Source organism: Carcharhinus amblyrhynchos, chromosome 3 (genome assembly GCF_965287045.1).
Source record: "Carcharhinus amblyrhynchos chromosome 3, sCarAmb.v2.hapA, whole genome shotgun sequence".
Classification (NCBI taxonomy): domain Eukaryota; kingdom Metazoa; phylum Chordata; class Chondrichthyes; order Carcharhiniformes; family Carcharhinidae; genus Carcharhinus; species Carcharhinus amblyrhynchos.
This window is the reverse complement of record NC_137326.1, coordinates 28,615,174-28,629,772: the sequence shown is the minus strand read 5'-3', so window position 1 is coordinate 28,629,772 and position 14,599 is coordinate 28,615,174. Positions and strand designations below refer to the sequence as shown.

At 40.6% G+C, this 14,599-nt stretch overlaps 1 protein-coding gene across 3 annotated transcripts in view; it reads left to right on the top strand.

Moving 5' to 3' along the window:
• The window catches only part of LOC145337821 (ERC protein 2), a 731,415-nt gene that overhangs the window by 549,511 nt on the left and 167,305 nt on the right, over window positions 1-14,599 (top strand). The gene's annotated exons all lie outside the window — the stretch shown is intronic.

Here is a 14,599-nt window from a genome sequence, read left to right as displayed (position 1 = left end):
TGCTTCTCAACTTTCATTGTTCCAGTGAGAACAAATCAAGTTTCCCCAATCTCTCCTCATAGCTAATGCCCTCCATATAAGGCAACATCCAGATAAATCATTTCTATAATTTATTTTAATAAGTTGGGGGTTTTAAAGAAGTGAACCTTTTAAAACATATTTCAAGATACAATTAATGCAAGTTAGATAAATGGTTCTCTTGCTTGTAAAATGGGCGCACTGCAAATTTAAACTAGATTGCGATTCACGTTAAGACTATGATAAGTGAATTGACCCGAGTTAAATACATCTAATTCATGTCAGATTATCTATAAAGTTGATGATTTTTGAGATTAAATATTTTTAATATTTCCACTGTTACAACTGTAATTTCTTCATCTTTACTACACAAAGCTTAAAAACTAAAATTTTTTTTTGCTTTGGAGGCTCAGTCAGTTGTCACGTTTACTTAAAAGCAAAAAGCTGTGGATGCCAGAGATCTGAAATAAAAGCAGAAAACGCTGGAAATTCTCAGTAGGCTTGACGGCACAGAGAAACAGAGTTAAGGTTTTGAGGTTGATGACATGCTGTTAGGCTTAACAATTAATTTATCCTGAAATAAATTTGATATCACGTCATGATTTGTAATTTAGGAATCCATGCTATAAATCTCACTGTCATGCATAAAGGGTTTAGGTGGGAGGTGGTGACCTAGTGGCATTATCACTAGACTATTAATCCAGAAACTCAGCTAATGCTCTGGGCACTTGGGTTCGACTCCCGCCACGGCAGATGGTGGAATTTGAATTCAATAAAAAAGTATTTAGAATTAAGAATCCACTGATGACCATGAAACCATTGTTGATTGTCAGAAAAACCCATCCTTTAGGGAAGGAAATCTGGCATTCTTACCTGGTCTGGCCTATATGTAACTCCAGAGCCACAGCAATGTGGTTGACTCCCAACTGTCCTCCAAGGGCAACTAGGGATAGGCAATAAATGCTGACTAGCCAGCAACATCCATGTCCCACAAATGAATAAAAAAAGGTTAAGTTTTAACTTGCTTTTTCATTGACACTGACTGTAACACAACACAACATTGTGATCATTTGAAAACCATATCAAGAATATCTGATGTAACTGTCCCTCTTTTCACCAAATTAAGATATACTCTGTGATCTAATCATAAGTAACAGTCAAGAAAATGATAGAGCAAATAGCGTGGCTTTGTACTGATCATTTCGCGTAAATAGATTATGTTCTGAATTCTGCCTCTGATGGAGATGAGGTACATTGTTCAGTTGATTGGTGCATCAGACTGACTATTAGCCCACACAGCAGTCAGGAGCTGAAAAAGTTGCAGTGTTAGCAAGAAACGTCGGGCAAAGTTGTCATCCTGCTCTTCTCTTCCATGAAACTGGTCATAACCCGTCTGCATTTTTTTTTAGCTTCTAGATTTTTTTTAATAATGCCGCTTGTAAAATATAGATTCCAAGAATTTCTAGCTATAAGCAGCAAACGCACTAATCAAAGAAAGTAGAAAGATGTCAAGCCGGATTTAATGTTCGAAGCAGTGTTCACACCTGATGGGAATCCCACAACAAACTCTTTCAAGACACCCTGTGCAATTTACCAAAAGGCAGCTACCTAACCTGGGCAATGTTAGGTCTCCCACTGAATCACAGACGTTCTGCCTCCAAGAACTGCTAGCCAGTCAGAGTTTGGCAGATGTCCAGCATCAGCATCACCAGGACCCAGTGGCCAGGCCGGGACGACCGATGTAACCCTACAGGTGGGACATGATGTGGGTACCAGTGAGCAGGAGAACTGGGTCAACTGCTAGGCCAAGGGGGTGCCTTACTGACACCAGATCTTCAATTGGGCAGCTGCTAGTAGAGTTCCAGTCACAGCAGCATGAGGCTCTTCATAGAATCCCTACAATGCTGAAGGAGGCCATTTAGCCTATCAATTCTGTACTGATTCCCTGACAGAACATCTTACCCAGGCCCACTTCCCTTGCCCTATCCACGTAACCCCACATCTTCACCTTGGCCAATCCATCTAACCTACACATCTTTGGAGTGTAGAAGGAAACCGGAGCACCTGGAGGAAACTCACAGAGACATGGGAAAAATGCGCAAAATCCACACAGACAGTCACTCAAGGTCGCAATGAAAGCCAGATCCCTGGTGCTGTGAGGCAGCATTGCTAACCACCATGCAACCGGCCTGGCTACTTAAGAAGCTGAATCATTCTCTGGTGGGAAGGCCATAATTCCCTCCCAGAGCTTGATCAGGGGAAGTTCGGAAGGCGACAGGTTCTCCATCTTTCACCCAATCAAATCCCCCACCACCTCCTAACTCCTCTCGGGGGTGTGAAGGAATGGGGAATTCCACCAGCGGGTGCATGTATGATCCCAATATTGAAGGGTAAAGTAACACAGAAAAAATTCTTTACCCTCTATGCATGAAATTAATTTCTGATATCCATTTTGTAAAGACCTGCAATTTGAGCGTGACTCATCCATTGTCAGATTTCACTTGGAAACAACAGCACATTTGTGAAGGCCTAAATTATTTTTATATAGAGTACTTTTTGATTGTAGCTTTTGTTGTGATTAAATGGCATGACAGATGACTAATAAGCTCTGGTACAAAGTTGGCTCTTTCATCTGCAGTTTACAGAAACCCTGATCCAAGCATAAAATAGTCTGCAAACGTGCCAAATATTTAGCAGGATTTAGCCAGGGAGCACTGGGCTCCTATTGCTGTCACTTCCAGTTTAGCAGCCAAAAAAGTGATGACCATGAAGTGGCACTATCATGGTTTTACTGTGAAAAGCTTTCAAGCATGAATCGTAAAAGCGCTGTGTTCCTGTTTTCAGTGCTTTCGTGTTTGTGAAGATTTTTATTGTCCCGTTCCTTGGAGAGAACTTTTAACAACTACTATTTCTGACTGCACGAATTAAAGTGTAAAACGGGACAAAAAAGTTGGAACGAATTGCAGTGGAACCTGGTTATCTGACACATCCCTCGCCCAGATAGATAATTAAAATAATCACAGATCCACTGTGTATTTTAACGTAGCATATATTGTATTTTATTCATGTTTAAATTAACCGTTGCTAAAGGTTGAAAGTTTTACTGTGTTTTGATTTCATTTTTGTAGTTCAAGATCAAGTCACTTGAATTCAGCTGCTCCTCACACTGAATTAAAGGTGCGATTGGTGCATCAGATAAACAGCCTAAGTTCCTCAAAAGCAACAATACCTTTAAATATATTGCTCTTGCAGAATATAATTGTTACAAATCGGGTGAAGTAAACATTTCTGACTCCCACTGGTGCTCTGGTTCGCACTTCTCTCCTGGTCAGAACCAGCTTGTATAAAGAGAGCAATGGGACATGGCAAATAGCCAACTTCATCCCATTGCCATTTTGAGAAATAAATCACATATTGAATAGCAAGAAGTAATCAAAGCGCAATGTGTTGACTCAGATTCAATTTGGAAAGCAAATTGTGCCTGCATGGGTTTTCTCTGGATCCTCCCTTAGTCCAAAGATGTGTAGGTTTACATGAGTTAGCCATGGGTTAAGGAGATGGGTCTCTGTAAGATGCTATTTCAGAGAGTTGGTGCAAAATCAATGAGCCAAATGACCTCCTTGTGCATTGTAGGGATTCTATGATAATTGAGGAATTCTGTATCCCATGTCAATTTACATGATCTAAATCATTGGTGTTTCTTTGGCAAAGCACATAGCCAGAGAACAGAAGTATTCATTTATTTAAATTTTATTTTTCCTTCTGTTCAGAGATTCTTCCATTTGTAATTTTCTATTACGCATTATTAATTACTGCCACTATCTGATTAAAATATCATTTATAAAAGGTTATTGTGTATGCTGTATGCATGTTTGGGAAAATATCTGGTAGTGGAGGAGGATTTTTTTTTCCGAAGCTGCAGTTGCACTTTAGCGTTGAGATAAAACAGGGTTAGGGACAAATTGACAAATGGCAGTATAACTTGGGAGCTTGGACAGTGCTGCACTGAGATAAAGTTGTGTGAGACCACCCGCATAAGAACATATCAAACCATTAGGCCTAGGAACAGTCATGTGTTCCATCCAATTTCAAAAACGTTCAGATAGTCTGTTGGATTTCCTGAGCGCTTTTCAAACTCCGTATTGAGTCTTTTTTAATGTTTATGAGAAAACAGATGCTCCCACCGCTTTCACCCAAGGTATAAAATAATAGCCATGGGGAAACAGGACCCCCCCCCCCAAACATGCGTGCAAACATTTATGCACAGAGCCTTCTTCCTTTGGTAAAGAGTAAGTTGCCAGGCCACATTCTAACTTGGGTTTCGCCGGCAGCTTTTCATGCACTCCAGCTACCAGATTTAACCTGGCGTTCCTCTATAACTAAACCCAAGTATGTAATTGTATACTAATTTTCTGATCTCTACACTGTTTTAACATAACAGCCATAGCAAGTTACGTATGGCTCTTGTATCTAACTCCTCTTAAAACATGCTGGAATACTAGAATCAGTATGTTAACCAGATCTTGTTTCCGAAATTTAACATGGCCACTAACATCTGCAAATCCATTTTGAGATGCTAAAAGCCAGAGCATGAGTACTTAAACCTCTTACAACCTCCTCAATCTTTTAACTCTTTTGTAAGACTTTCTAATGAATGTAGTTACAAGACTTTTTCATTATCAAGTAATCTTTGATTCAAAAAATTCTCAGTTTGCAGATTTGTAAATTCCCTTTCCTGTCTGCTAGTCGGAATGATCTAAACGGGCAAAATTTAATTGGTGGTGGTGGGGGGAGGGAGAGAGAGCAAATCTGAGAGATTGCTCCCCACCACTCCCCTGACGAGCGATAGATTTCCAGTGGCAGCCCAATAACATTGCATATTTTGAGAAGGTTGCCACTGGCTTTATTGCTTGCTGAGCAACACAGGTTAAAATGGAAGAGAGCAGGATCCAAGAGGAACACCAGTCATTCTGTCAATTTTAACTGCCCACCTGGCTTTCTTTTTCATCTGAGCAAGCAGAGTTAAAATTGCCCCGGTTTAGGTTTTCTCAACTAGGTCCATAGCTGGCATGTGTCTGCAGCACATAACATTCCACGTTTATGTCTTTTTAGTCTGTGAGGCTTTGTTCCATTGATCTGAGCTTCACATGCTTTAAGTGAGCTATTCTTAATAAGTTGACTTATTCATTTACCAGATTTATGACTGCTGCTTGTTCTTATGTACAAATAAAGTCCTGTGCTTAGTATGAAAGCTCTTGCACTGAGAATTTCGGCATTGGCTATTTATTTTCATATTGTATTAAGTCTCCATTTTCATTACCATATATGTTGTTTGATGTGCTCGATCCATCTTGATGGTTTGCATCATTCACTGTGAGCTGCCTTTGGGTCTCTCTGCGCTGCTTTGATTCTGCCCTGACCCTGCATTTTCTGAACTCTCACTCTTTTGTCGCCTGCTTTCGTCAATATTCCTTACCACAGATTTATATTTTCTTAGTTTTTTTCCACACTTTTCTTCTTCTTGCCACCACCACCTCTTCCGCAACCCCCCCCCCCCCCGTTTTTCCCCGCACCCTCTCCCCTCATTTATATTCTTTTTCAGTGTTCTGGTTTCCTTTTCTATTGCCGTGCTGTTTCTATCATTCTACTTTAATGAATAGAAAGTGAAAGGACTTCAATGCCAGTGAGAAGAACTGAAGTGAAGTGAAAGATTGAGGGGAAGCTGCACTATTGACGAAAGAAAATTAGACACAAGACAAGAGGAAAGGACACACGATAGTTGGTGATTTACTGAGTAGTTGCTGCAAAACCATGAGTGAAATGTCCCAACGTGGTGAATTAACCTCTTTTTCTCAGTTTCAGTTGGCTGACTGTATCACTTAATTTGTTATCAGCATTTCTTTGGATATTGACTGTTGAGTGTGCCTGGTACATCCTGCCACCTATTGATGATGAAGCAAATCCAAATAACAAATTAATGATATTGTCATCCTGATTTCCTATGAGGCCCACACCTCCCTGTGCAGTGTTTCATACTGTTTGTTTCTCATGGGTAATGTGATGAAGTGTATGTGTTCACCCTACAATTCCTTGAAGATTTGCCCAGCATACTTGCTAAATTTGAGTAGGTGTCCCTGCTTCAAGTTAACATAGACGTTTTCCTTTTATAGTGTGGTCCAAATGTCAGAGCCCAAATATAATCTGAGAACAGCTGGTGGCATCACGATAGTGCAGAAGAAAGTTGGCCAAAAACTATACTTTTGAGGAAGTGTTTAAAGGCAGTTTAAGAAATAGAAAAACAAAGGATTGTTATGGACAGTAAGATCAAGACAGGTGAGCATTGGTGGCACAGTGGTTAGCACTGCTGCCTTACAGTGCCAAGGACCCAGGTTCAATTCCCAACTTGGGTCACTGTCTATGTGGAATTTGCACATCTTCCCGTGTCTGCGAGGGTCTCTTCTGGGTACTCCGGTTCCCTCCCACAATCCAAGGATGTGCTGGTTAGGTGAATTGGCCATGCTAAATTCTCCCCCGGTACACCTGAACAGGTGCCGGAGTGTGGAGACTAGGGAATTTTCACAGTAACTTCATTGCTTTGTGAATGCAAGTCTGCTTGTGACTAATAAATAAATGAACTTTAAACACTGAGTAAGTAATGCTGACGGGAAAAGAGGCACACATTGCAAGATTGAGAGTACTGTTGGCGTGGCCTCAGAGATAGAATTGGAGGCTTGGGATTTAATCAAACAAACAAAGCCAGAGAATGACTTGGAAAAGTAGCAAGCTTTTGAATTTGATGTGAGGGGGAATTGGGAGCCAGTGGATATTGATGAGGAGTAGAGAAGAGGCATCGGTCAGAATGTGGAGTTTTGTATGAGTTAGAATTTGTGTAGAATGATAAGTTTGACAAGAAGACCATTGCAGAAGTTGATTTCTGCAATAATGGAGGCATGGATACTGGTTTTGGTGATGGGTCTCAAATTACATTTTTGTGAAAGGCCAACGTTTCTGGAAGAAGCTGTTAAGAACTTTATTCAGTTGGTCTCTGTGGACATTTCGCACAATTGTAGAAGGATCACTTACACACTAAGCTGCTTAATCAAAAGCAATATTACCTACAAGTATTGAGTAATTTAATGCATTGTCAGACTATTTCCAAGAATTGGCTGAGTGCCTGCAAGGTGTAGAAAATAGGGTAGGTATCAGTGATGCAAAGAAAAGGTGCAAAACATTTCCAGTTATGATTAAAATAGTGATTTGGCCATATACCTAACTAAACTAGTTTGAGCTGTCAAGCAGAACTCTTGACTGTTAAACTATTTTAGGGAAGGACAATAGTAATGAAATCAAGCATTTGAAAACTGCAACCATTTGAACTTGCAGCTGATCTTAGTATTGTACAATACAATCCAGTTTTCTTGTCCTTCAGATAACTGTACCTCTTCACATTTCTTGCTTCCTGATTATTTTCTGCTAAGCTGTTAATGGCAATCGTAATAATAGAATATGCACGGTAAATTATATTTTGTGCTGATGTTGCATAATTTCTCAGCTCAACTATTGTCTGTGTATAATTTTGTGAAAACTTGTTCAAAAATCCTTGAAATTATCCTGTAATTAGTGGGTCTGTCCCAGTGGTTAGCTCAAATTCATGCAGTGTAGGAGAAGAGATAAACATAGTTAACCTGTGACGACTGAAGATGTCTATTTTTGTTACGAATAAATCACTAGTCTGGCAGAATCATTACAGCTGGTAGGGTAGCATAAGTGTGGTATAGTTTGAGTGTAAAATATTTTTGAATGGCTAAAGTGTGAGCTTGCCTTACCTTGCATCAATGTTGACAGTGTGCAAGTGACCCTGGCTGTCAATGGAAATCATACGGCTGTGTTCTTTCTCGTTCTTTGTAACCTGTGCCATCTATGCTTTTCTTCCCCAGCTCACTCAGCACATTACTGTCCATGTTTCTCGATGTTGCTTTCCAAACAGTAGCTTAACTCATTTCCAGTCTGATCTCTTGGAAGAGTAGGCTGTTATTTGGAAGGAAGCTGAGTGAGCTCGCATTTAGAGTTAGATTCCACAATAACATCAGTTTGCTTCCAAGAATTTACTTCCAAAATACTTGTAAAAATATGGTGCAAGACCTGGTGATTGCTGCTGCATTGTAATGTTCAGCAAGAGTTCTATTTGATATGTGTAGATGGACCAAGCGCACTAAAATAAATGGACACTTCAAATTATTTGAAAAATAACACATCAGATGGAATGAAGTGGATTTGAATACATGCCTTCATGTATTTATTTTGTACTTGGATTTTTTTTTGTTTTGTTACTCTTGCGTGTCTATTAAATGTCTCTTGTTTCCCTTTCATTTGTCCTACATACGATTTTAATCAATAGTACACCATTATTTTTACACAAACCAGTTTTGGTGATGTCGTCGCAAAACTATTTTTTTTCCAGGATACAACAGTGTCCTGTGTAGTGTTTCTTGATTGTTTTTCTCTTAAACACAGATTGCTCTTATTAGAAGTTGTCATTCTTTTCAACCCACTCTTAAACCCAAGAATGCAGTACAGAGTTTGAGTATTTAAATATGGCTGTTCCTTTTGAGCACTTCAAAGCCTTAGTGTAAGATATAACTTGACCATTCTGTGAGCCAGATTGAGTCTCATTGTGCAATATTTGGCCTATTTTGTTTGCTTATCTCCAGAAAATCTATTAAAAATAATTTTACTGCAGGATTTCTTCGAGGGCAAAGAGCTTCACTAAATGTGAATGATTGGTTCTAGACTAAATATTGTTGGTGGCCACCCTGGTGGCTTAGTAAACTTCATAGTGAATTGCTGAGCTGTAGAACCTAGGAAGGCCTCTGGATCAACCTCTGGTCCATGTTAAGTTAGCAGCTGTCAGTCATGACTTCATTAGTGATGCAGCAATTGACTTTAGTGCCTTTAGGGGTTAGGAAGGGGAAAGTCGACCAAGGGTATCTCTAAATGTTATCGGCAACCTCTGTTTGAAGTGCACTAAGAAGACATTCGGTATGAACAGAAGTCATAAGGCACCCCCATCCCCCAGCTCCCAGAGCTGGCTGAATAGCTTGCTGTGAAACTGACTGTGAACAATGGCTACATGGATGAGGTACCAGTGGCTAACTTGTTAGTGGAATTATAAGAAGATATTGTTTTCAGAGAAAAGGAAAAGATGGTGATAATTTAAAATTTGAATTGCATTAAATGATTTTGACTTGTACCATCAAAGTTTTTCAATAAACTTCTTACTATTTGCCAATTAGTTCCCTGTACCTTCCTTTTTTGTTATTTTGACAGCTATTAACTCAACAATTCTGCTATTTTTTGTAAGTTGATGGTGTACTACACACTATCTTCCATTTTTGCCCATATTTGTTTAAGAACTATTCCTTTGACAGCTGTTTAGGCTGGAGTTTGATAAAATAATACACTGTACTTCTTTTTATCGGTGTTCAGCAGCCCAATTTTGTGGAGTTTTGCCCTTTGGTCGTGTGTCGTCTTATCTTTTTTTTGTGGTATTGGGTTTCCCCATTATTTCCCTATCATTTACCAGCTGCCCCAAGAATTGTGTTTTGCATGAGTATACCTTTTCTCTTTTATAGCCTTCTTAAGCTAAGTACATATTCTGTAACCCTAGACGTTATTTTGTGGATTTATATTCCACTACTCTCAAGTTGCTTGTTTATTCTGGTTCATTCTTTTTGAGTAAACTAAGAATGAAAGGGTTGGGAGACAGAGCAATATTAAGTTGAGGCAGTTGAATCAAATGATTAATGTTGCGATTAGGCATAGAATCAGAGCCAGGATTCTGTGCTAGACATAGTTAATTGAATATACTAGCCAAGTCCAGATGTTTTTTTCAGATAATTGCACCCAAAAACGTGAGTGCTGAACTGCAGAAGAGTAATGTTCTTTATTTTCAAAGTTACAGTATGGATTAAAATGTGAAAACTGACGTTTCTTTTTAAAGAAACTTTGGTTGGTTGCTATGTTTAATTGAAGAGGCACATCAAATGAAGATGGCAAGCACCAAATGTGTTGTGTAGCTGTTCTTCTCTCTGTTCTATCAGCCAGAGTTTACTTAGGCGGCCTATCGCAAATTGATGTTTTTCGTGTCTTTTAGAGTGCTTGTAGAATACAGACAAGAAACCCAAGCTTTGTGTACTGTAATTAAAAAAAAGCTAGTGCCTATCCTTAGATGTTTTCAATGTTCAGTAGACTAGATGAACCAGTGTCCACGTCCCTTTTGAAATCATGCAGATTCGTTTTGAACTGAAAGCCCTCTATGACAAATAAAACAGGCTCGGTGGGCCTACTTCACTTCAGGGATTCTATGATCAATACAGACATTATTCTTTTATTTAACTCCCACTAGTAGTAGAAAATATGTAGGCTGGCAATTCTCTCAGGCAGGTTCTGCCTTAGAGACCTGAGAGGTGGAAACTTCAGCTATGAACAAGTCAACAACCTTTTAGCGAGGGGTGAGGGTGGGTGAAATCTGAAACCTCATATAACTCAGGCCCAAATCCATGGGAAATTGATGTGTACCACTCGTGTGTCACAGGCTCATGCCCGTGCCTGCAACACTCACATGTTGCATCCAAAAAGCGCCCCCCCCCCACCACTTGCCCCATCTTGTGCCACTAGAGCCAGCAATCATTGAAACAGTGAGAACTTCAAAATTACCACATCCACTTCACTGTTAAAAATACCATTAAAAAATTGTGGCTGCGATTCTTCCGGCCTGCTGTGACTGCTCCCCACTAATGAGGACCAGGTGTCCTGACTCCGCTGGAGGGAACAGAACTCATTATGTGCCCCGCACCTCCCCGGGAGGTTGGAGGACACCGAGGCTGGCCCGAGGAAATCGGGTTGGCCAGCAATTGTGGGGGGGTGTCTGCAAGGCTGGCGATCAGGGGGTTCTGGGGAAGGCCAGCAATTAGAAGGCCTGTGATTTGGGAGGAGTGGGGTGGGCAGTGCACATATAGTGATCTCCACACTGACAGATGCATGCGCAGTGTCCTGCTCAGCACTATGCTGCTGGCCTCTCGGGTAGGAATAGGCCTCACACCCTGCTTATCAGAGTGAATCCCGCTGAAGCACTCTGTGATGTTCAGAGTGTCGAAGATTCATTCTGGTAAGTATGCCCAAAGGTGGGTAAGAAATACTCGGCACTTAAATTTTTTTGGGAGAATCCCAACCTACACTTTGTTCAGTCAGATGTAACAGCAATGTAATATTTTTGACCAAGAACTGTTTGTTCTTTATCAAAGCATTGTAATACATGACTTCTTTATTTTTTCAATGGATGTTAGTGTCTTAGTATTTGTCACCCATCATTAAGTACCCTTGACATGGTGGAGACGAGTGCATTATTGAACCATTGCATTGTAGTCACTCTGGTACCGAGAAGAGCATTTGAAAGAAATGGCCAAAAAAGGCTGATGAACAAAAGCACTGGTCCTGAAAAGTTAATATTATGCTTATAGAGTGTTCTTAATTAATTAATTGGTGGATTTTAAAAAAGAACTGAATTTTTAAACATTGTATTCAGAATAGTTTAGCATTATGTTCCAATCTTTAATTTGCTCTAGGGTTTTTTTTTAAGATTTTATTTCACTGTTTATGTTTCCTGATTATACGTCTGTGAAAATGTGATAACGTGATTGGCTGCTTGTGCATGTTAATCACATCACTACTGCTCCAAGTTGGGAATTCCCCAAGAAGGAAGATTGCAGTGAGTCACAGGAGCACTGCAGGGTGCTATAGGTGAAACTTGTGCCCTGGACATCACTTGATCTCTTGGCAAGGCTTACTTTGATGTCAGCAGTGAGCACACTTGCTTCACCATTGACCACAAACTGCTTCATTATCTGCTGACTACTGGAAGGATGCCCAACTCTCTAGAATGCATAATCTTTAAAGGCAAAAGTCTGTTCTTTAGAGTAATACAATCTGTACAGGGTAAATTGTTCCGCAAAATTCAATTATTCCAATTCAGAATTATCCACTTGATTTCAAGTTGAAACAGCAAAATATTCCTTTGCACAGACAGCAAAAATCTACAAATTTAGAAACGACAGTAAGAAAAGTACTGGGCTGGATTCTCTGACCTCATTCGCAGCCGGGATTCTCCCCTCACACTGCAGTGAAGGGAGATTTGGCTGAATGTGAAATTCTCCATCCTTGCTTTCAGCAATGTGGGGACATAAATAGCTGGAGAATTCTGGTCATTGTGTTTTTTTGGAGATCATAAAGTCATAGAAGTTTGCAGCATGAAAACAGGCCCTTTGACCCAACTTGTCCATGCTGCCCTTTTTTTTAAACCGCAGTTGCCCGCATTTGGCCCATATCCCTCTATACCCATTTTATCCATTTAACTATCTAAATGCTTTTTAAAAGACAAAATTATGTCCACCTCTACTACTATCTCTGGTAGCCTGTTCCAGACAGTTACTATCCTCTGTGCCCTTCTGCACACTTTTGTATCTCTCCCCTCTCACCTTAATCCTATGCCCTCTAGTTTTAAGCTCCCCTATCTTTGGGAAAAGATGGTTTGTTCTTTATCAAAGTCTTGTAATACATGGCTTTTTTATTTTTCAATGGATGTGAATGTCTTAGTATTTGTTACCCATCGCTAATAGCCCTGCGAAGGTAGTGGTGAGTGCCTTATTGAACCATTATATAGTCTTCACACTGGGACTGAGGAGACTGTTTGAAGGAAATGGCCAGGAAAATGTATCTAATTTAACAGAAACTAGTTCCTTCATAGCAAATGTATTTTGCACCTTTTACAAACAAATTATTTACCTAAAAGTGAGGAATGATAGTGTGGGGAACTGGCTTCAGACAGAAAGGGCTAGAATTTCATTACAGAATTTTGGGAAATTTCCCAACTCTGAGGAGGAGGTGCCCTGTCTCACCCAAGACCAGGATAGAGTCAGGGCCTGAGCCCCCGGAAGCACATCAGAGGTGGCCACAGGGGCAGGCAAATGTTGAGATGGGGTGTTTTAGCATTGTCACAGTGGCTTGCTTTCTGGTCCTGACCCCAACTCACTTGAGTGCATAACTTATAAAGACAAAAGTCTATTCTCCAGAGTAATATCATCTAGCCCCTACAAGCCACACCCTTGTGATGTCCATCCTTCATGGCAGCTCATGCATAATGACTGAGAGCCCAGACTCCCATAAAAGGATTAGTTTTGCTGACACAGTTGCAGCGAAGGGAGAACTTGCTTAATTGACAGTGCTATGGTATGTTTTTTTCCCATGATTTATTTTGCCAATAGCTCCGTGTTTGTTTGCACAAGGTAAAGAAATGCTTACAACTTCTGTAATTGCTACTTTAAATGTCTGGTTGATTTGACACCTTATAGGGCTGTAATAGCAGTTTTAAAAATAAATGATAAATGAGTGTTTTTAAGCTCTTCTATGCATGTTTTTTTACTATAGGGTTATTGGTTCTGTACTGAGTGAATACTGAGTGAATGGGCACAGAAGTGACATGACAGAAGCAAAATACTGCAGATGCTGGAATCTGAAAGAAAAGCAGAAAATGCTGGAAAATCTCAGCAGGTTTGATAGCATCTGTGAGAAGAGAATAGAGCCAATGTCTCGAGTCTGAATGACCCTTTATCAGCTCCGACAAAGGGTCACCTAAACTTGAAACATTGGCTTCATCTCTCCCCACAGATGCTGTCAGATCTGCTGAGATTTTCCAGCATTTTCTGCTTTTGTTGTGGAAGTGACATGAGTTGACATGGAGGGTCAAAGGAGCTATGAGCTAATAAGTGGGGAAGTGGGGTGGATGAGTTGGCATGGAGGGAATGAGGTGGGGGGAGGTTGAGTGGTGATACAAGTTGGTATAGAAGTTTAAAGTTTATTTATTAGTGGGCTGAAGTTAACACTGCAATGAAGTTACTGTGAAAATCCCCTAATTTCCACACTCTGGCACCTGCTCGGGGACACTGAGGGGGAATTTAGCATGGCCACTGCACCTAACCAACATGTCTTTCAGACTGTGGGAGGAAAGCAGAGCACCCAGTGAAAACCCACGTAGACACAGGGAGAACATGCAGATTCCAATGACCCTGAGCTGGGAATCGAACCCAGGTCCCTGGTGCTGTGAGGCAGCAGTTCTAACCACTGTACCATTGTTTAGGGCATGGATGAGACCTTTCGACTTCCAAAAGATTCCCAAATCCAGACAATGATTCATGTCTGCTCTGAAGCAAGGAGCCGCCTCCTTGGAGAAACCTGCCTAATTCCACGGAAACTGCATGGGCCTAAGCGATGCCTATCCCTGTAATGGACCTGGCTAGGTTGGCAGCACAGGGTGCGGGTTAGCTACCAAAAATTGGGATGTCAGGTATAGTAGTGGGAATCCCGGAATTGGGCCCTGCCCGACATTCTTAAATTGTCCTGGAGTTCTCACAATTCTGAAAAAACGTGACCCCTTTTGTCTATTTCAAGCTCTTCTAGTTCGTTCACAGCATGACTAATTGCAGAAGAATACTCCCTCCATGCTGCCTCAACAATGTGATTTAGCCTC